General features: G+C 45.7%; 1 long non-coding RNA gene across 1 annotated transcript in view; it reads right to left on the minus strand.

The window, feature by feature from the left end:
- Positions 1–976: 976 nt before the first annotated feature.
- LOC138520980 (uncharacterized) overlaps positions 977–21,585 on the minus strand; it is a 328,872-nt gene continuing 308,263 nt past the window's right edge. Inside the window, exon 3 of the long non-coding RNA XR_011282899.1 lies at positions 977–1,396. This is a non-coding gene — a long non-coding RNA (uncharacterized lncRNA). The remainder of the gene's footprint in view (positions 1,397–21,585) is intronic.

The raw sequence follows: 21,585 nt of genomic DNA on the forward strand, positions 1-21,585 counted from the left end.
CTGTAGACGTGCAGGTAATTGGGGAAGGCAGGGATGAACCACCTTGTGTGCTGGATAGGAAAGCAGAGAGAGATTAGGGATGTTGTGCCCATGTCATTCTGCATCCTACAGGAGAGGCCTATTCTATCCCTGCCGTCCTCATGTCCTATTGTGTGCAGACAGATAGAGGCACGATGTCCCCGGCACTATTTCCCATGCGTTTAATGTTCTGTTTCTTTGCTGGTTGTGTCAGCAGAGACCCAAAACTAAAAATGAAAAAAACAGGCTGAGGTGTACACTATTTCTGTTATGGGTGACTTGGAACTGCAGTGAAGGGTTAAGTGAACATTAATGCGTAAACTACCATGAGAAATGCATAAACACAAACCCTAGTCTGCATTTGAGGGTTATGGCACGTTTCAAGTAAGTCAACAATCTGTGGTTGCTGCCTATACAGAGAGGCATTTGCCTTTGCACAAATGAAAGTACTGAGCAAAGGAAAGTTGACCCAGAAGGGGGACAGAGAACCACTCTAGTAAAAGGCTGGTCTACTAATGGACTAGGGAGTATGGAACAATTCCAATTCGTTATCGTAGAGATATGTGAGGAAGAGTGTGGAGCAATGGTGAAGGGCGAGGAGCTGCGGGTGGTGGATAGCGTTGGTCCATGAAAGAGCGCGACCTGAGTTCCCTTGTCAATTGCAGGAGTGATAGTCCAAGTCTAATGTGCAGCAGGCTGTTGTAGTCCGAGAAGGCTAGTCTTCTAGTCTGCGACTTCTCGATTTATTTGGTTTCTATTCGATAGCATGGATTCTAGCAATGTTTTGGACTCCTCTTTTTTCCAGCAAATTGTACATCACCATGGTTGTTACTGCCTTGTAGAGAATCGAGTTTGTTTTGAAGATGACTCCGGCTAGGAGTGGCCAGCCAACAAAGGTCTGTCAGGGTGGGGCTCATATAGTTATATTTCTTTATTCGCGCGATTTGGTAAGCAGCCATTATAGCACACATGTGAATGGGGACAGTGTGGAGTCTGACGAGTCTGGCGATTTTATTACATTTATGCTTATTCCTCTAAGGCACAAACAAAACGCAACAGTGCATCAGAACATGCTGCACAACATATACAAACATACAATGTATCAGGAATACAAAAATACACTCAAAACAGAATGACAAAGAACCCTATTCCATGGTTGGTAAGACATCTTCCCACAGGCTCCATGTTGAGATGAAAAACACTGCAGAGAAGATCGATCCTCGAGGAACTCAGCAAAGCACCGCTAGGCAAGAGACGACCCATCAAGACGAGTTGGTGTCACCTGGAGAAGTAGGGTTCAAAGCCATGCACAACGCTGCCATTGAACTCTATGCATTTTGAATGGATGGTGAGCAATGCTTGCTGGTCATCAGCGAGACTGTAGAGAAGAGTCATATAAGAGGAAATCAGATTGATGTTGTGCGATATAACAAAACAAAAGAAATAGCATAGAAATCAATGGTCAAAGAAGGCTGGAAGGCAAGAGACAGGTACAGAGTGAGAAATAGGGAGATTAAAGGAGAAGAATAAGAGAGCAAGAGGGAGAAGTGGCTGCTAAGAGTGCTAGAGAGAAGAAGAGATGGGTACTGAAAGTCAGAGAGAGAGGTAACTCCAGAGGATGGAGGGATGTAAAGAAGACACCAGCAGTGCAAACGTGAGTAAAATGCTGGAATGTGATAATTGGGGAGATGAGATGCCTGGCATAAGTGACCAAGTTGCCTTGTTTGCCAAGTGGTTTCACTGTAATTAACAAGACTGTATTGTCTTGACTTGTGAACAAAAGTAAACTGAACGCCAGGTTGTGTAAAGCCATATAGAAGGAGCTCTCTAGGCATGCTCTTTAACTAGTGACAGCCCAGTTGCTGGTCTGCAATGTTCTTCTCGTTGGAGTGACCACGAAGACCTGTGGTGGCCCCTCACCACTTTCTGCCTGTGTCTAGGCCTCGGAACCAGTGCACAAATGCACCCATGGAAGAAGCCTCTGATATGGGCCCTCCCAAGTTCTCATAGTATGTGATGAATACATGAAACGCTTTTTGTCCACTCATTTATTTTGTAATCAGTGGCTTTTGTTTTTTCGACCTGTGGTTTTTGCACATTTGTATGAAAGATTTCAGTATGTTTTACTTTCGCATGAATAGTTTTTATCTATATACAATTGGCTACTTCTTTGTGATTGTAATAAGCATTACGCTTAAATAATTCACATTTAAATTATCCTTTTTTTCAAAATTATTTCCTTTCCAGTTAAATTATGCACGGAACTAATTTGATCATGTCCTGGCAATAGATGCAAGCATTTACTTGAATTTAAAATAGCTATCACAAAATTGTGAAGTATGTTATCCAAATGGAAACATGTTTATTTACAGAATGCATGAATTGGCCTGAAATACCAATTCCTTATTGCATTCTCCAGATGTGAATGTGGCACTGTGGCACTTGTAGCCATCCGCTGCTTGTTGAACCTGTTGTCCTGGCAGCTACACTGTGCTGAAACAGGCAGAAAGAAGGGGTGTAAAGTCAAGAGGGCGTGCAAGGGCAAAGAAAGGAGGTGCATACATTAAGATGCAAGCAATGAATGAAAGAAGGGTAGAGAAAGAAAGAGAAGGAATACATGCAAAGATGCAACCGATACCAGTGGAGACAGAACAAAGGCCAAAGGCATAGAAATGGCACACACGAAAGAGATATAAAAAAGAAAGAATCCAAGTACATGCAGAGCAGAGTATAAGTAGAAAAAGAAATGGAGTCAAAGGCTACCCTTGTCATTAACGCTCTGGTAGTTTTCTTTAGGGAGCAGTGGAGCTAAAATAGCATGTATCAGTTAGCTCTTACACGGAACACAAGGGAGTAGATTGTTTTAGACATAAAAAATGCAATTTATTAATTTCACAATTTTTTTTTTTAAACACAAAACATATGTCATCCTAGGCACAGGAAAGAACATTGCATACAAATCACAAATGATTATGCATATTGGTGGGTTAGTATCATTGAAGTGAGTGTAGTTTCATGTATTGGTAATATTGAGGCAATACGAAAACATTGCAGAGTATAAGGCAAGTGACAAGGATATAAAGAAGAGAAATAATGCACTTAGAGAAAAATATATACTATAGAGAGAAAGCGACGAAATACATGTATAGATCAAGAGTTCATAATAGAGTTCAAAATGAAAGGTAATGTATATAGTCGTATAAAAAGTCACGATATAAGCAGAGAAAAAAACCCGCAGAGCCTGAGTCATAAAGAAAAATGATTAGGAGCAACACGTGTAAAACCCCAAAGTTGTGCCTTTCTTAAAACACACGTTTCCTAAATCAAAATCCCTTTCTTACACCTCATGTGCAAAATGTGCAAAGGGCAAGGCATGCAAGAACGTGTATGTGATTTTTAATAAGAAAAAAAATGTTGTGCGGTGCCCCTTATGTGTGGAAAGTGTGACAATGGAAAAGATACCACATGAAAAAGAAATAGTCTACAGAGGAAATTGCTTTCACATGTCTTTCAGGATTTTTTTTTATTGCAAGAAAATAGTGCAATTATTTTGCATTTCAATCCATGACAATATTTTCCACCCCAAACAAATATCTCCCCAGCTTTTATTATTTTCCATTACCACATCATTCTACATACTCGGTATGAATTATGGCAAGTTGGCAAGTGCATTTTGGAAAAACCATTCTGGAGACATATGCCAGAGGATCAGACCCATTTTACCGCCGATTTCTCTTCACAGGTGGAGACCCTGTATCCTCCCTTTTTTCCCACCCACGGTTTGCAAATAAGAATGCTTCTGTCAGAGAAACTGACACCATGCCCAATAGATGTGCTGCTTTAGTGAACTATAGTAAAGGTGGCAGTTCGAGATCAAGGAACATTTCTACGTGACGAATCACAACACATGTTGCGACTTTGGCTTCTTCCATAAGCGTGTCCCTCCGAATGGCATGTCCCAGGCCACACCTTAGTCTCTCCTTTCTCCTAATGACTACTGAGCTGCCAGGCCCTTTCTCTGCCTACCTACCTGCACTCCCTTGAACTTGGTGCACAGGCGTGTTAGGCCTATATGAGGACATGTTACACAAGTGCATCTTGCACTCTGTCCTTTTGGACTAGACAGGTTTGGCGCAAGTTGCACATGTTTTAAAGTGCACGGTCTTGATTTACAAAGCCTGTTTCCAATGGGGTTTTCCTATTCAGAAGTGTTTTTGTAAATCAGGCGCCATGTGTATTCTAGTGATTCTGCTCCAGTATGGTCTTCTTTGCCAGTAGAGAAACATCCACAAAGAGAACAAGCAAAAAATGGCAAGCGAAAAAAACGGAAACCAGTAACACCAGGCGGAGAAGCAACGGGTCTGTGAAAAAAGAAACCAACTGAAGAAAAGAGGGAAGCGATTCAGGCTAAAGGCATTCTCCCTTTTTTGCAGTAGCTCTCTCAAAAACTCTATTTTCTCCCAAATACTACTTTCATCTCTTGGACAAAGACGATATGTTGTATGAGTGCCCTGCGTAGCGCTGTTCGCCCATCATATGGTTCCAATTGCAGCCCCGGGTGGAGACTGTTCTCAGGAACCTGCACTTTATGGGGCCATCTCACTTATATCATTGCTGAACTCAACATTAAGGCAAACCAGACCCCAAAAGATTGCAGGCCTGCTTTGTGTCTCATCCATATCTTCTTTTTGACAGCAGGGAACAGAAAATGTTGAACCAATTATTGATTCCGTTGCATGCAAGTAATTTCATGGGTTGAAGAACCTTCTAAAACAGAAAACAACAAACAGACCTTGCTTTCTGCACCGCAAATCGGTAACTCTGTTGACATACAGGGGAACCAATGCAGCCTACCGGAGAGGGGCTTGTGTACTTATGTGGGACCGTCAAGCAAAATGGTGGGCACTTTGCCCCAACCCAATAACCCTTAGGGAGTTGGGCTGCTGAAACCTGCTTCATTTCTGTGCCAACGTTTGCCACTGTGGAAATGTAGCCGGCTATATTTTACAAAGGAAAACTATGTGGCAAGCTTAACGACACCAAAAGGCTTTTATTTTGCAACAAAACACGTAGCGCAATTCACCATGTGTACACATTCTTTAAATCTTATTGTTAACTGTTCGATTGTTGAACTATTGTTAGGAGCAGTAATTCATCACTCCTAGCTGTTTGAAACGAAGCATAATGAGCGGTTTCATGCTGCATTGCCCATGTCAAATCTCTCTTTGGGGAAAGATTGTTTTTCTGGAGCTTGCCAACAGAAAAGCTGGCATGAAGTATGCATTACTAGAGATAAACCCAGTAGCATAAAGCAAAAGGTGGGGCTAAGCAGTTTGCCTTACCCTCCTTTGATCTTAGCAGGGATGTGCGATACATGGCAGGCAGTGAGGGCAAGAGCAGGCTAGGCAATAGTCCTTCCACCTTGGCTTGTTGCCGAGGGAGTAGACATTGGGTGGAAGTTGCTATCTTGAGGTAGGGGAGTTAGGAATCTGAGCTCACTAAATGGTAGATGATCACACGTGCCAGAGGGGCAGCAAACATCTTATCATAGGGAAAATAAAGCAACAGATGACGTAAGAAGGCAGCCATCTTGCAAGCAGAAAATAATAAAGATAGGTTGGGAATAAGACAACTCAAGCCTGTCACTGAAGGCAAGCCGCAAAAAGATGGCCATGGGCCCTTGAAGAAGATGGTGACATCAAGCAGGATCATCAGCATCTCTCAAAGCAGTCACTTGGCTTTTGAACACCACCCCATCTATACGAATTGGCCACAAGCTGAAGAGATACAACCAACTTGCAAAAAGTGCAACAACACATGTTTAACAAAGGTCTTTCTTCATTATTTGATATTAAAAGGATGACAAAACATATCTACACTATGGACAAAGAAGAGAACGAAACATCCAACAAAATAATATAATTCCTTGACCCACAGTCCCTGCAAAACACTTTTGCTTTTCCATATTCTGAACTAGAGCAAGTTCGTTCTAACACCTGGTCCAGCCAGAAGAAATCTTCAAATGCCCCTCTTTTCCTTTGGACCCGGTTTGATTATTCAAAAGTATGGAGATCCATTGTTGGATCTGACTCGTGTGCTTTTGCCCATGGAGTTGTAATGGATTTTAAAATTGTGATGAAATTACTACTGTTCTGCACAAGAATAAGGATGAGTATTTGCTAAACCACCTACTTAGCCCTCAACCTACTACAAACCAAAAGCAGGGTTCAAAATTGAGGGGAGCCGGGAGCTATTTAGCCCCTTCTTGTAGCCTTGAAGAGCCTGGTTAGCTTGACACTAACATCTACGAGGAGCTACATTTGGCTCCCCAAGCCAATTGATGTTCATTAAACATATCTATTTGATATTAACTCTGCATTTGCTATAATCTATAAATACGCATTATGACTCATCTATATGACTTTAAAAGCATAAGAGGTCATAAATAATGGACAAAATGTTACGTTTGCATCTTATGTGGAAGTTATACCACAACTCCGGGATTTTTTGTTTGGTACCAACTTACAAAGTTACCATGCGCCTGATTATTATTTCAATTCGAGAAGGTGTCGCAGGTTGTGTGGAGCAAGAAAAGGGGACACTGGTGACCCGACCACTTGGAGCAATAGTTGAAAAGACTTCTCTACACCTCAAAAAAGCGCCACACTGAGTATTTGTAAAGAGTAGGTTGGTTTATTATATTAAATTAAAAATGCCCTTTACGGATGACACTTGTTTCGACACACCAGTGCCAGACAATCCAGACGGCAGCAGACTTCAGCGGACCAGGAGGGGGATTTAACCCATGACTGTGTGTTACACCCAATTGAAACCTTTTGACTTGAGATTTAGCATATCCACCAGCCCTGATTTGAAAAAGACACTGGTGTGTCGAAACACGTGTCATCCGTAAAGGGCATTTTCAATTTAATATAATAAACCAACCTACTCTTTACAAATACTCAGTGTGGCGCTTTTTTGAGGTGTGGAGAAGTATTTTCAACTTATGTGGAAGTTAGATTTGTGGAACACTATGTACAAGCTCATCGTTCCCCAGTGGTAGGTCCTGCTCCCTAGTTCAATGCGGATACCTGTTTATCCAGTCTTTATTTTGATTCCTGCAATAGTGATCCCAATCATAAAGGTCAGACAGGCACAGTCAAGAGATATAACTCCTTCACTTGTTGTGGTAATGTGGGCAGGTCACACTTTTAAGAGGAATGTGAACGTCATTACAGTAGCAACCCAAAGGCAATAGTACAAGACTGCAAAGTAACAAATATGTCCATTCAAGGCTCTATACAAATATATATACTTTAATTAAACACACCAATATGAAAATAACTGCCTGTAAAAACACTAGCAAAATCCCAACTTTGTGGAACGAATACAGAACACGCAAAATGCTGTAGCAGGGGAGAAGAGCAACATATTACAACAATTCCAATTCTAAAGGATGCTTTGAAATCCATCTATCTTCACCTTATAACGGTATCCAGTAATTATAACGAATACAGAACAGAGAATGCATTAACAACGAAAACAGTTACAATGAAAAAATATCAAATTTTAGAAATATATATATATGTGTGGTGGAGTAAGGGGTTAAAACCAGTGGGTTTAAAAGCATGTGGAAATGGAAGGCTTGGGGGGACCCCCCACATTTCAAAAAGAAAAGAAAAACAATATTTTTTCATTATTTAAGTTTTGTTATTAATTCATTTTCTGTAATTTCATTCGTTAAAATCACATAGAATCCCTCATAACTGGAGGACTTTGGAATGGACTGCACTCTCAATAAAGGTCCAAAGAATTCTTCTTGTCTTGGTGTAAGTCCAAAATGAATCAAAAAAGGAGCGGGTGACCCCTTCCTTATGAAGGTAAAAGGCCACAGGGGATTGATCAAAAGCTGTAAGTGGTCCAATGCCTATCACGTTGACAAGTGACCCTGGCCCATTTGCATTATACATAGAGTGCTTTATCTTGCAGAAAATAGAGGTCCTGAAAAAGGTGGGACTAGTGTCTCCCTCAACTGGGATATAAATATAGAAAAAAGAACACCTCTGGGATACACGTGTAGTTTCCATGACTCTGACCATTCACCTCTCTCTCCCAGTCATATCCAGTCTCAATCCATTCAAACAATTCAATGGTGAATGGTCAGAGTCATTGAAACTATATTTGTCTCCCACAGGTGTTCTTTCTTCTAGGAAATAGAGGGGACACAAACAAGAGAGCAGCTCACAGAAAAGAAGATGGTGAATCCTTTGTTCAGTTCCATCCCACTTTTTCTGGCAACTTTAACCCCACCACTTTATAAGGATAAGTTTTCAAAGGCCCTGCAGTATACAACCCCCTGATGTGAGGCTGGCCTCTTGGTGTGTCATTTGGAAGCATGGTTCCCAGGAAAGCTCCTACTGAGAGTTTCCTGGACTGGAGGAGTGGTGTTACCCACCGCCCCAAGGATTAAAAGAAGCAGTCTTCTTGCCTATTGTCTTGCTTGCTGAAGCCAAGACCGGCAGTCTAGTCATGACATATCATTTCCATTGTTGGCCTGAGCGACAGGGTTGAAATGAGTGTGATATGAGGTTGATGTGGCTTTAATAATTGTGTGCACTATCTGACACCATACCAATCAAATATGGTTTATTCTTAGAGAATACCCTGCCACCAGATGGATGTGCCTAAAATATTATGTTTTTAGATCAGAGGTATAGGATTTAATTGAAACCCCTGTCTGCAGTGATGTGTCACAGCAACTATCAAACAGGGCACACATGACCTCTGAACCGGCTCTGCGCCACAGCAGGGCAGATGCTGCAGACCACAAGACTGATGCAGCAGGACCACCTTTTCTGAGATGGATTGCCCGAATAACTTTACTACACAATAAAAATCAAAAGCGCTCACTCTCCTCTACACCCCTCTACACCCCTCCTTCACACACTCTCAGGCCTCCCTTGGCCCTCTCTCCCATTCCTTCCTACTCTCCTCTTTGTCACCCATACCACCGGATGAGGTCTCTAGACAGGTCCTCTCTAAGAAAGTCTCTTCCAAAGAGGTCACCCCCTGCTCATCCAGAACTATCAAGGACAACATTAGCTCCCTTGCTCTAGCCTTGCCTGATTTCTGCAATCACTCATTTGCCACTGGCTCCTTCCCGCCACTTCCAAAGCACTTCCTTGTGCACCCTCTCCTCAAAAAGCCTTCTGCTGAACACTTCTGTCTGGCTAACTACCGCTCTATCTCTATTACCCTCTTCCTGGGCAAACTCTTGGAGAAGCTGGTAATCTCGCAGCTGATCCACCAAACTGAATGTGTTGCTTGTCTCAATGACCATCAGTCAGGATTCAGAGCAGCCAGAGGCACGGAAGATGCACTCCTGAACACCCGTGATGACTTGCTCTGAAATCTCGGTTCCAACCCCCACTCCATTGTCATCCTTCTTGACCTTTCCTCTGCCTTTGAGATGGTCAATCATGCCACCCTTATAAACCGGCTCTGTGGTACCCTTGGATTCACAGACCTGGCCGTGGACTGGTTGATCTCCTTCCTCTCTGAAGGCCCATCCCAGATTCAACTGGGCCCTTTTCTGTTCTCCATCACAGTCTCCACAGGCGGCGTCGGTCAGGGCTCTATCCTCTCGCCATGGCTCTTCAACATCTACCTTACCCCTCTAGCTCATTGATCTCAGCCTTCTCTCCTCACTTCTAGTGCTATGCGGCCGACAAACAGCTCTCCTTCAACCTTCCCTCCATTGCCTCCTCTTCTTCCTCTCTCATTCCTGACTGTCTGGCTGCTATTCAGGCATGGTGTGCTGTTAGACAGACATCAAGAGTGAGCCAAGGAACATAAGCAGGGAAAACAATTACAAGCCCAAAAATCGACCTTACCCACCAAGGGAAGTAAAGGAAAAGAGAACAAGAATAGGAATTCTCTCAAAGAGGGGTGTCTCGGAGATCAAGTTTATAATTCAGAAAAATGAAAGGGCAATGAATTAAAGAACAAAGGAAAACAGTGATGTTCAGAAACAGGAAAGCACTGGAAACGGATCTGTGTGATTTGGCTGTGGTAGAATTGTTTGCAGTGGACTTGACCGTAGTCAATTTCGTTGCGAAACCAATTTAGCTGCAGCCAAAATCCACATATCTAAGCCTCCCAATACATCCCCACCCTACCCCCCACTTACCTTTTGCACGTCTGCTTCCTTCTGACCCTGCAGCGTCCATTCCGTCCATCTTACGTGCGGCTGATGCAACGTCATAGGGTCCGCTTTTCTCTTTTGGTTCCTGTCCCCCGCCTACAATCCTTAGGAAGCAGTGAGCACCCCGCCTAACCCCCAAGGCCATCAATACCGAACATGGGGAGAGGGGGACACCCCCACAACCCTCAGCTTCCTAGGTTCGATAGTGATTACCCAATTTGTTTGATTTTAATCGATTGAATGGTACTTGCTGAATACGGCAAGATGTACCATTCCATCAATTAAAATCGATCAAATTGGGTAATACCATGGAAAGTGCTGACTTAAATACAGGAAAGCTCAGAAAGGACTCAAGGAATCAGAAACTACTAATAAGCAAACACAAATGGAAATCCAAGGATTCACGAACAAGGATCATGGAGCTAGGATCTAGGAATATAGAACAAGGAACAAGGTATCAGCCAAACAGGAGCCAGTGCTAGACTGAAGTAAACTGATGCTCTTAAAGCTGTCTAACAACCACATGACTCAAGTGTGATGTTTGCTAGCATCTACCAGCCACAGGTGTTCCTTATCCTCCACCTAACCTTGTTGTGCAAGGGTGGAGATGATCAATGAGGAAAGTATTGTGCAAAGCATAGTCATTTTTAAAAAAAAGTTTTTATTTATAGGCAGAGGTTTTCAGCAAACACACATGTCAGAGCATAATACATAGTCAATTAATCAGCAGGTCATGGTTCAGGCGAAAAGCAAGTAGTACATTGCAAAAGGAATAAGCAGCCTCATATGAAGCACAATAATGTACCATAACCACTCATGTGGTCGCAGGAGAGTCCGGTCCAGACCCACTCTCAGCTCGACCAACAAGGTAGCTGTTAAAAGCGGACCATATGTTCTTGGGGCGGGAGTGTGCCGGGAGCAAGGTAAGGTATTCTTCTTCACATGTTTGGGACCAGGTAAGTGCGTTGAGTCACTTCTGAAAAGTTGGGGGAGAATGACTATTCCCGTTCTGAAGCATACATTTCTTGGCTACCATACAGCTTATGTTTAAAAATCTAGCCATTCGTCTGGTGTCATCAGAGCTCCACACTCCAAACAGAATTCCCAGTGGGCTGGGGTCAACCACCGCTCCAATGATGTCAGAAAGAGCCCTCAAGATCCCATCCCAGAAATCTCCCAATCTGCAACAGGTCCAGAACATGTGTAGATGATCTGCCCCCTCTAACTTGCAGCGAGCGCAGGTGTGTGTGCCATTGCGTGAGAACTAAGAGATCTTGCGGGAAGTGTAGTATAATCTGTTCAGTAACTTGAACTGCATACACCAATAGCGGAAATTGAGGGATACTCTATTTGTGTGCGAGCACATCTTTTGCCATAAGTGGTCAGATATTTTGAGGTCCAGTTCAGCTGCCCAATCTGTACGAGCACTGGAAGGCAGGGTTGGAGTCCTGGCCAATAGCAATCTATATAGGGAGGAGGCAACGCCACAGGCACCACTAGAGATAGCAATATATGCAACCGCTGGGGCCTCAGGAGGTTCATCCGGAAAGGAGGGCCACATGCCATCGAAGGCAGCATGAAGCCTATAGTATTCTAACAGCTTGAGCGCAGATCCAGAGAGGCCCTACTTCCATGTCTGAGGGTCAATAAATTTCCCATCAGGAAAGAGATCAGTCAGAGCCCGGTATCCCAGTGTGCTCCAGTGCCGGGCCAGGGCCCTATCGTGCGCAGGTTCCAGCCCAGGAAATCCCCAGATAGGGAGCCACTTGTAATAGGGGTAATATTCCACAGTGGGGCTTATCAGCCGGCCCCAGGCAAGTAGAGTAGATGCCACCGAGTCAAGCAGGGAGTCCGGCACAAGCTCACAACAGAATATCAAGGTCATAGAATTAACCTGGGGCGCAGCCATAGTTTCCAGCTTGACATGCGGGCAAGCTAGTGGACTCGGGTACCAGTACGTGGCAAACTGGGCCTCTGCAGCTATCCAATACAGTTTTAGGTCTGGAGCTGTAAGACCCCCCCTGTCGCATGGAAGTGTCATGTCTAGCCATTTCTTGCGAACAGCACCCGCATGCCACAAGAATTGTGCACACGATCTGTGTAACTTAATGAAATATTGATTCCCGGGCCAGATAGGCACGTTGCTGAAAATATAAAGCAGTTTATGGACCTAAATCATCTTGACGAGGGAGAGTTACGCCGGCCAGTGACAGGGGGAGGGAGCACCACCTTGCCATTTTGGATTCTGACAATTGTGCGACGGCGGTGGAGTTGTCAGCCAGCAGGGTAGAGTCGGACAGGGACACTCGGACTCCCAGGTATCTGATCCCCCCGTGGCACCAGCACAGTGAATACTCCGAGACAGGCTGTTGTGTAGTGTTAGTGAGCGGGAACATTTCTGATTTAGCATAATTAATTGTGAAGCCAGAGAAGGCACCCACATGTGTGATATCGCGTAGAATGGGATCCAAGTGGGTGGTAGGGTCTCTGACGTATAGTAGCACGTCATCAGCATATAGGGATATTAATTTGGGAGAATCTTTCAAGCGTATTCCTCTGTGGGCATGGCGTGCTCTGATATAGTCCGCCATTGGTTCGGTGAACCTCCCTCAAGGCATGTGCCTTGAAAACCTCAAGTTCCTCCCTTATTTGTGCAAGTTTAATGGGGTCGGCTGCCGACGTGCAGTCTCGATCCAGCTCATGAAGTTTAGACTCGGACTGACTCAGGTCATTCCTTATCACCTTGAGTACTGGAGATGGACATTCGACTTATGTACACTTTGAAAGCTTCCCAGCAGACCCCCGCCATGGTAGCCTCTAGGCTGTTACACTCGAAAAAAAGTCACAATGTCTGCCTGTATGTCGGCTTTGAACACTATATATAGGAGGGCGGCGGATTTAAAACGTCAAGTGTTGTACTTAGGCACCGGCAATCCCAACTCGATCGACAGGGTGACCGGACATGGTCAGATAATATACGGGTAAGTATCTGGACTTTATCTATCTTCCCTATCAAAACGCTAGATACCAGGAAAAGGTCAATCCTTGAGGAACTATCATGTACTGACGAATAATATGTATATTCTCGCGTCTGGGGATGGAGAGCTCTCCAAACGTACCAAACACCAAAGGATGTGATGTGCATTTGTAGTGCGTGCGCTGAGCGCGATAGGGCTCTGGGTGCCCTTCCCGTCCTATCGAGTATGGTGTCGAGTATTAGGTTCATGTCACCTTCCCAAATGATCTCGACTCCTACATAGCCCAACAGGATGAAGGCAACATTATCAAATAAATCTGGGGTGTCCACGTTGGGGCCGTAGGTATTCACTATAAGATACTCCCTGTTCCCCAACTTACAGTGTAGAATGACATACCTACCCTCGGGGTCAATGAAGCTTTTATGAAGCACGAACTTGATCGATTTATGAATCAGTGTCAATACACCTCTGGCCTGGGTGGAATAAGTGGTGTAGAATCTATTAGGCCCCCAGGACGGTGCGATGCTCGCTGCTAGTCGGCCAAAGGCATGTGTTTCTTACAGCATAAGTATCTTGATCCCATGCCATTGGGCGTAAGCCATAATTTTCCGGGCCTTAGTGTAATTGCTCAGTCCCCGGACGTTCCAGGACAATATGTTTGTAATCATTATGTTACTTTAGTGTACATCCCAGCTAGTGCGACCTAGCGTGTGCCTGCCAGTAAGAGTATTACGGGTATGCCGCCCTTCCGTAGTGTGAGATGCTGTTCCACCTCTGCCATTTTCAACATAACTTCCCGCAACTATTCCTCCCCCCCTTCCTCACCGCCCAATCCCAACCGGCAGTGTCTCCGCCCTCCCCCACCCACCTTCTACAGTGGACCCCCCAAACCAGGGGTCGGTGGACTAAACCAAACAAGATCCATCCACACTGGTGGCCCAACAGGGGCGCACACCCAACAGTCCCTACAAAATAACCATTGCAACCGCAGTGGGATACGCTGCTGCCGTGCAATTAACTTAGTAGGACAGATGAAATACCAAGATTGGCACATGAGGCCGGCGGTGCAAGATACCAGAACATAATCTCGCCTAATGGGCATATACAACAATGGGCAACTGTACCTGTGTAATGTAAAAAACAGTATAGCAATGACGAGTTATTAAAAGCACAGTACAGTGAGTCAATAGGCAATAGAATACCAACACGTGATTCATTGTATAAGGCAATAACAATTTCGAAGGAATTCCCTCCATGGCCCACTTGGGCAAGCAAGCCACATCTCAGCACACAATTAAGACATGCCATGAAGAAACACTTAGTTCAACACTACCATCAGCCCAGGAAAAGAAGAATATTTGTTACCGAAGACCCAGGCAAAACAGAGGCAATAGGCCACTGGTTACTCATTATTCATGAGCTCATCGGCTGGGTTGTTGAGCGGTATCTGTGCCTCTATAAATTTTACTGCTTCATCAGGAACAGTGAAGAAGTATAATTAATCTCTGAAAGTGAACTTGAGGCGTGCCGGAAATAAAATTGCATAAGAGATGTTGCGTTCCCTAGCTTCTTTTTTACACCGAGGAACTGGCGTCTTTCCTGTTGTACGCCCACGGAAAAGTCAGGGAAGATCCGGATTGTCTGGGAGCCAAGGCGTAGTTGCCCTTTGTCGCGGGCTAGACGGAGTACAAGGTCCCTGTCCCTGTAACTCAAAATTTTAGCAATTATGTGTCTGGGGAAGTCACCGGGCTTGGGGCGAGGAGACAGAGCACGGTGGGCACACTCAACAGTGAAGAAGGGAGACAGCTCAGGGTTGCCCAATAATTCTTTAAGCAGATTTTCAACCGCCAGTTCCATACGGCCTTTAAGAGCATTCTCCGGAACCCCTTCAATGCGAATGTTGTTCCTGCGCGATCTGGATTCCAAATCATCGCATTCGGCTTTTACGAACTTCATATCGTGAGTAAGGGAGGTAACCGTATCTTGAAAGACATGCACACTGTCCTCGTTAGTCCCAATTCTAGATTCAGCTTCAGTGATTCTGGTTCCGGCCTGGTCAAGCTGCGATTTAAGTGATGCGACGTTAGCATTGATATCAATAAACTTTTCGTGGAAGAAGGCAAAGTTCTTGGCCATGGATTCCATCATCGCAGTGAGATCGGGGGCTGGTATATCCGGGGGCGAGGCAATATCCTGTTGGCTGGCTGATGAGTGACCCGACTCTGGTCTGGGAGCCGCATTAGGAAACCTTTCCATGGCGCCCACTTTGCTAGTGCCTCTGGAGACCTGTTCAACATCTCCGTCATCTCCGGGGTCGACACACCAGTCTAGTTCAAGTGCATGGGGTACAACAGCAGTATCAGTATTCAGCACCTGAGGTAGGCCAAGCAGTATGTAGTGACTGCCACAGCTGGTGTTGGGAGCATGGGTTCAAGGAGCAGCAGCGTAGGGGTTCCAGCGAGAGCCAGTCTATAAATTGTTGGGTGGGCGGGCCTAATCGAGCAGTTTCAAGACACAGGCTCAATATGCTGGTGTGGCCCACCTGGAAAATCCTGGCACAGAGGGATGGAAATATAAGAGGTTTGAGATAACGGTGTGGTCCTCTGCCCCTACCGCACTCCACTGCCATGAGTGCGTCACTTCTACCCCAGGACTCACACTTGGTCAGAGCATAGCAGGTGCATGCACACGCAGGTATAGATGAACAGGGAGAAACGTAGTGTATTGTAGTATCATGGTGGTCCAATGAAGCGGGATCAGCCAGATGCACCACAAGGATGCAGTGAATGTGGCCCCGGCAGTCTCAGAGCAAGAAGAATTGTATACAAGGCTGCAGACCGCAGCTTAAGCAGTGCTGGTGCCCAGAACAGCAAGAGTTCAGGACACATCTGGAGAGGCCCACCCAGCAGCAGGCTGCACGGAGGCCCAAGGAGTCAGGCGAGGTTGCAACAAAGTGCAGCAGTGACGGTAGGAGCCACAGGGTGCTACAGGGCAGGAGGAGGCCAGCACACCTCTAGAGCTAGCTCAGCAGTGAGGGCCCCCAGACTTCATGGGGATGTTGCCCCAAAGCTCCACATACATGCTGGTAGGGGCACGGGACCCAAGAGAGACCCACCAGGGCCAAGGCGCAGCGCACCACGCGACCTCTCACCTAGGTAGGTTGGGCCAACGGCTGCCGCGGAGTCCAAGGTGGTCCTTCGCCGCAGTCTGGGGCCAAGACAGAGGAGCCCGCAGCAACACGGGCCACCCGTCGCAAACAACAGGCTCGGCCTCGCAGGCTGGCGCGGAGCCAGGGGGCACCAGAAGGAGGGGGGCAGTCTGAGCAGACACCCCTCACATCATGGGCGGCATTGCCTGTGGGCAGAGGGTCCCCCACGCAGGCCCCACTGCAATCCGGCACCTACCACGCAGCCCGCACTGCAGAGGGAAGCAGCGGGAGCCACCGAGAGTGGCGAGGCAGACCCGGGCAGCAGCAGGCTCGGATGTTCCAGCTGGTTGCAGGCAGCAGCCCAGCCCATGCCACGGCCCCGGGAGCCGCACCACGGCCCTCAGAGCACAGACAGTCACGGCTGTCAGCACGGCCTCCCGCAGCCCCAAAGTTTGGCAAGGCACAGCTCAGTTATAAAGGGCAGATTTTTCTCAGGATACGGACCAAGAAAGCCTCAGGTCTTGCTCTTCGTGTGGTGGGAGGTGTAGCTAGTGCAGATCAGGATACACGCCGGTGCAGTCGGATTGGTGTCAATTGGACACAGATCTCACAAGCTAGGTGCCCATTTTTCAGGCAGCTCAACAGCGCCCCCTACAAGGCACAGTCTTTTGAATAAAAAAGCATACTGTTTGCCAAATGGATCTAAATGGATCTGGAAGGGAAATGAGGTAAATAATTTGGTCCAGGGCTGCAAGATCCCCAATCAAAACCTCTGGGTCATTTTCGACTCTGCTCTCTCCTGCACCCCTCACATCATGTACCTTACCAAGAAGACCCACTTCCAGATCCACCTCCTCAGGGGCATTCCTCCTTTTCTCACCTTCCCCCAGAAGCTCAATGTCACTAGAGCTCTGGCCCTTTCCAGGCTGGATTACTGCAACCGCCTCTTTCTCAATCTCCCTCTTTCCTCCCATTTGTCCCCTCCAGCTAATCCAGAATAGGGCGGTAAAACATCCTTATCCTCAAGCCCAGAGACTGTATCTCTCCAGCCCTAAAATCTCTCCACTGCCTCCCGGTGGCTGCAAGGAGCAAATTCAAGATGCTTAGCATCATCCACAAGGCCCTCTGGGGCCTGGGACCACGCTATCTCCAACTTTCCCTCCCTAAATAATCCCTTGCTAAAGCCCTACACTTCTCTAATTCCAACTCTCTGACAGTCAAACGCTTCTCCAAGCAGAGATTGGGGGGCAGGTCTCTCTGCTCGGCTGGTGTCTCCCTCTGGAACAGTCTCCCTGCCCCTCTCAGACTTCAGCTGTACTTCCTTAAGTTCCGGAAACTGCTTAAAACTCTGCTCTTCTTTAACTCTTTCCCTTCCCTGCTAATCATCCCACTGCAGCTTTGACCAGTGGCCTGATACTCATGAATCCCACAGGACCCAGGGCCCTTCCTCCCAGTCAACACCAGCATCCCCCCCACACTGCACTGCCCAGCAGGCCCCCTCCTTGGGGCTTACCACCCTTGAGAGTCGCCTGTACTAGCACTTAGCCTGAGGTTCTCCTCCTGGCTCCCCTTAGCATTTCCCTCCCGGACACTCCTCCAGCACTTGTCCACCCATCTACTTCCCCAGCAATTCTCCACCCTTCCCCTGCACTTCTCCCCAATGCACTTGCATGGCCGAATGCCACAAGGCCTAGTAGGAGCATTACTGTTATTATTGCTTTGTCACTGTTATTATTTCCCATGTTTCCTTCCCACTTAGCCTTATGGTGCTTTGAAACACAATTCTGTTACATAAAGCACCTTACAAATGCTCAATAAAATAAATAAAAATAAAATCATGTGACACAAGGTTCGGAATGAAAGTCTAATGAAAGTCTTATGCTGAATAGAACACAATGCAGGCCCCCCAAGTAGTGCGATTAATTGCAAATAATTGCAAATAGAACAATTCATGACACCTCGTTCACTCTGGGCTTTATTTGGCCTCCACTAGTCTTTTTGGCCCTCCTCCAACTGGCGCTTTGACTGCCTCCTGTTCCATTAGCACCAGAGCACCCTTTTGGGCCAGTTCTTCCATAGCACTCCACTCTCATGCTTAATCCAGTCTTTCGCTCCCATCTTTTCCACCCTCTGGAACTCTCCTTCCAGTTGTTTTCTTTCCTCTTCTCGTGTCCTTCCCTCTCACGAGTGCTTCTTTCCCATCCTTTTTCCCACTGCTCTTGATATATCTTTGGCTATTCCCACCTCTCTCACTTGAGGTTCATCCTCTTCTTTTTCTCTTTCTCTCGCTGATTCCCCTCATCCTCCCATATCTATATATATATTGCTGTTTATCTTCCACTCCTCTATGTAACTATGTGTTCCTCCTCTCCCTCACGCCTCTCCTTCTTTTCCTTTCTTTTTCCTCCATATTTCTCTGCTCATGCCCCTCTCACCATCAAACACCTTCCTCCCATGCTCCCATTCTTGTTAGGCACGCTTTACTATCCCACCTCAAACTGTTGTTGAGACCTTGTGGGGAAGTCTGGTGCACCTGTGCAGCAATCAGGAGTGCCCTCTAGTTTGGCGGGCATCTGACTGGATTACAAATACTTCAGGTGAAACTACTTGGAACATGGGCAATGTCATGGCTCCGCACCCTTAAAGCTCAAACGTGCCGCCAGCCATCTTGGAGTCAGTTGGCTTCATCTCCTTGGGCAACCGATTCCATGATGGTGCTGTCAGTGTGTATTGCTGCTGGACACTGCTGTATTTTTGTTCCTTTCTTTGATTGTCTAGACAATAATCTCCCATTTAGCAGAATGGGGGTGCTTTGATGTGTGTTCTATGAACTACCTTTGCCCCTCTGTCATTCAGCGATATTTACTTTCATTTTAATGCAGTATGTGGTTGGCGGATTTGCTCGAGCAGGGGCAAGGGAGCTGGAATTCATAAGTCCAACATTTATTCACTTCCTAAATGCTTTCTACATCTTATACTTGTAAACTACAGCGGGGCTTCCCGCAGGCGATGTGGGTGCCACCCACTAGTCTGAGGATGAGATGAAGACCCTGTGGAGTCCCCTGTATACCACCTACGGGGCCAACACAGTGGGCAGGGCAGTTGTCCCTGGACCCCACTGTCTCCAAGGACTCATCCCTTATCCTCGCTAATGTTTCTCCATTACAGTGCTCAATCCATAAAGCGTCTAGGCACTCAAACGCATGAGAACACTGTAATGAATTTCCAGCACAGATGGCACACTGTGGAAATAGTCCTTCTTCATTCTTTCATTTAATTTTTGAGAAGAAGAAGACATTATACTCTGATTTCCCCATAATTCCTTTTCCTTTATCTATTTCCTGTTTTAATCCATCTTGGGCTAACATCTGGACATATCAAGGATTTTTAGCAGATCAAACATCCAAAATAGAAAATCAAACAGCATCAACCTGAACCCTAGAGGCCCTTTTACTCAAGGTAACATGCCGTACTATGGATAGGACGGAGAATACATTCTCTGACTAAATAATAAGACTGAGTCAGGAAGTTGGAAATTAACTCTGTTTTAATATCAATTGTCTAAAACAGGGAGTACAACGGACAACAACGGACGTTGCACAGCATAACCTCGAAGCATTTCATAAAAACAATACATTTATACTAAAGGTTTGTCATACGTGACGTCATACTACGTGGCATACTAAGAAAACGTACAGGAGATTGTGGTTGGCTCAAGGGGAATGTCTAAGTATACTTTCTATATGGGATATGATCATGATTGGGTCTCTATAGTCAGGTGGGCACTCACGCCCTCCCCTAGTACAATTCATCTTCGACAGTAATTAGAAGCACAACACTTCATTGGCTCTGAAACTATAAGGCTCTTTGTTATACAGCCTTCTACAATTGATAGGCACGCTTGTACCCTTTTGGAACCTTCAATGCTCTACCAGCACATAAGCTGGTACCCCAGGTTCTGCTGGGTGAACTTGACTGTGTCTCCCCAGCCAATTAGCCCAACATCTCTCATCACTCCTTCCGTCTGCCATGCACATTGTCTTTGAACTCAGCCTTGTAGTAGCTTCTCGCCTCTGGGAATATAAGGGAGTGTGAGAACTCGCTATCTTCAATCTGGTGCACCATGCCCATCATCTATTTGCACCCTCAGCTCACGTCACCAGAGACTGTGAATTTGATCATAAGGAACTTAGCACCCATGGTGTTCTCTTCTTGCAATTTATCAAGGGATGCCTCGGCTTCTCACGTTTCACTGTTCTTCGCAGCTGATAACCAGTTCTTGGCTGCTTCCAGTCTGTGACATCAAGCAAGACAGCCTCTTTGGTCTTGCTTCAAATTCAAGCCTTTTCTTTGCTGTGACACACATAGCTTCCAATTCGTCTTCCTTCATGTAGACGTGCATACTAAAATGTATCATCGAATGTCCAGAACTCTTATATACATATATGTTGGCGGCACCACCTGCAGTCGATATACTACGTATAGCCAGCCTTAAGAATACGTTGTCTACTTGCGTTGCAGCATCTGTACAATTATAAAACGGCGTGTGCCATCAGATTCTATATCACCTATGCATTCCCTTCTTCGGTCATCCTTCTCAGTGCGTCACACTAATTTCTCGTGGTGTCACCAGCTTCTCCTTTTCACATCTTCAAATTTGTTCAGGCGCATCTCTCAGGAGATCATCAGTCTTTCGGGGATACTTCACTTAGGGCTTTCTTAGTGGATACCTCATCTCAAAAATTCTTCGTGGTATAGGTACCATTACTGGCATTGCACATGTCGCAATTTCCAGTTTCCAGCATATAGGCAAAATGGGGGCAGGACTTCCTGTAGAGGTACTCAGCAGCTCCTATACAAACCCATTATTTTATATTCGCAAATAAAGATTACTATTATGTTATTTGAACAAAATATTTTCTGTCATGCAAGCTTTACCTTGCCATGTTACATAGCATAGATTGAACACAAACATTGACTGGTCGATGACGTGAAGACACATGGCTAGCTTAGTCAGTATGTCTTCTTAGTCCATAGTACATAAACTATTTTTCACTTAACACTAATAGACCACCTATTTTCCAGGGGATCAATACTCACATCCGGTTGCAACAACATAGAGTCTGTCTTAACATTAGTGGTGCACTACACCTTATTACTTTCTTTACTAGTGCAATGTTATGACTAAATTCCAGGATTAGGAAGACCATCTTTTATTTTCATCACCACTGAATATG

Source organism: Ambystoma mexicanum, chromosome 1q (genome assembly GCF_040938575.1).
Source record: "Ambystoma mexicanum isolate Mex_15411 chromosome 1q, UKY_AmexF1_1, whole genome shotgun sequence".
Classification (NCBI taxonomy): Eukaryota; Metazoa; Chordata; class Amphibia; order Caudata; family Ambystomatidae; genus Ambystoma; species Ambystoma mexicanum.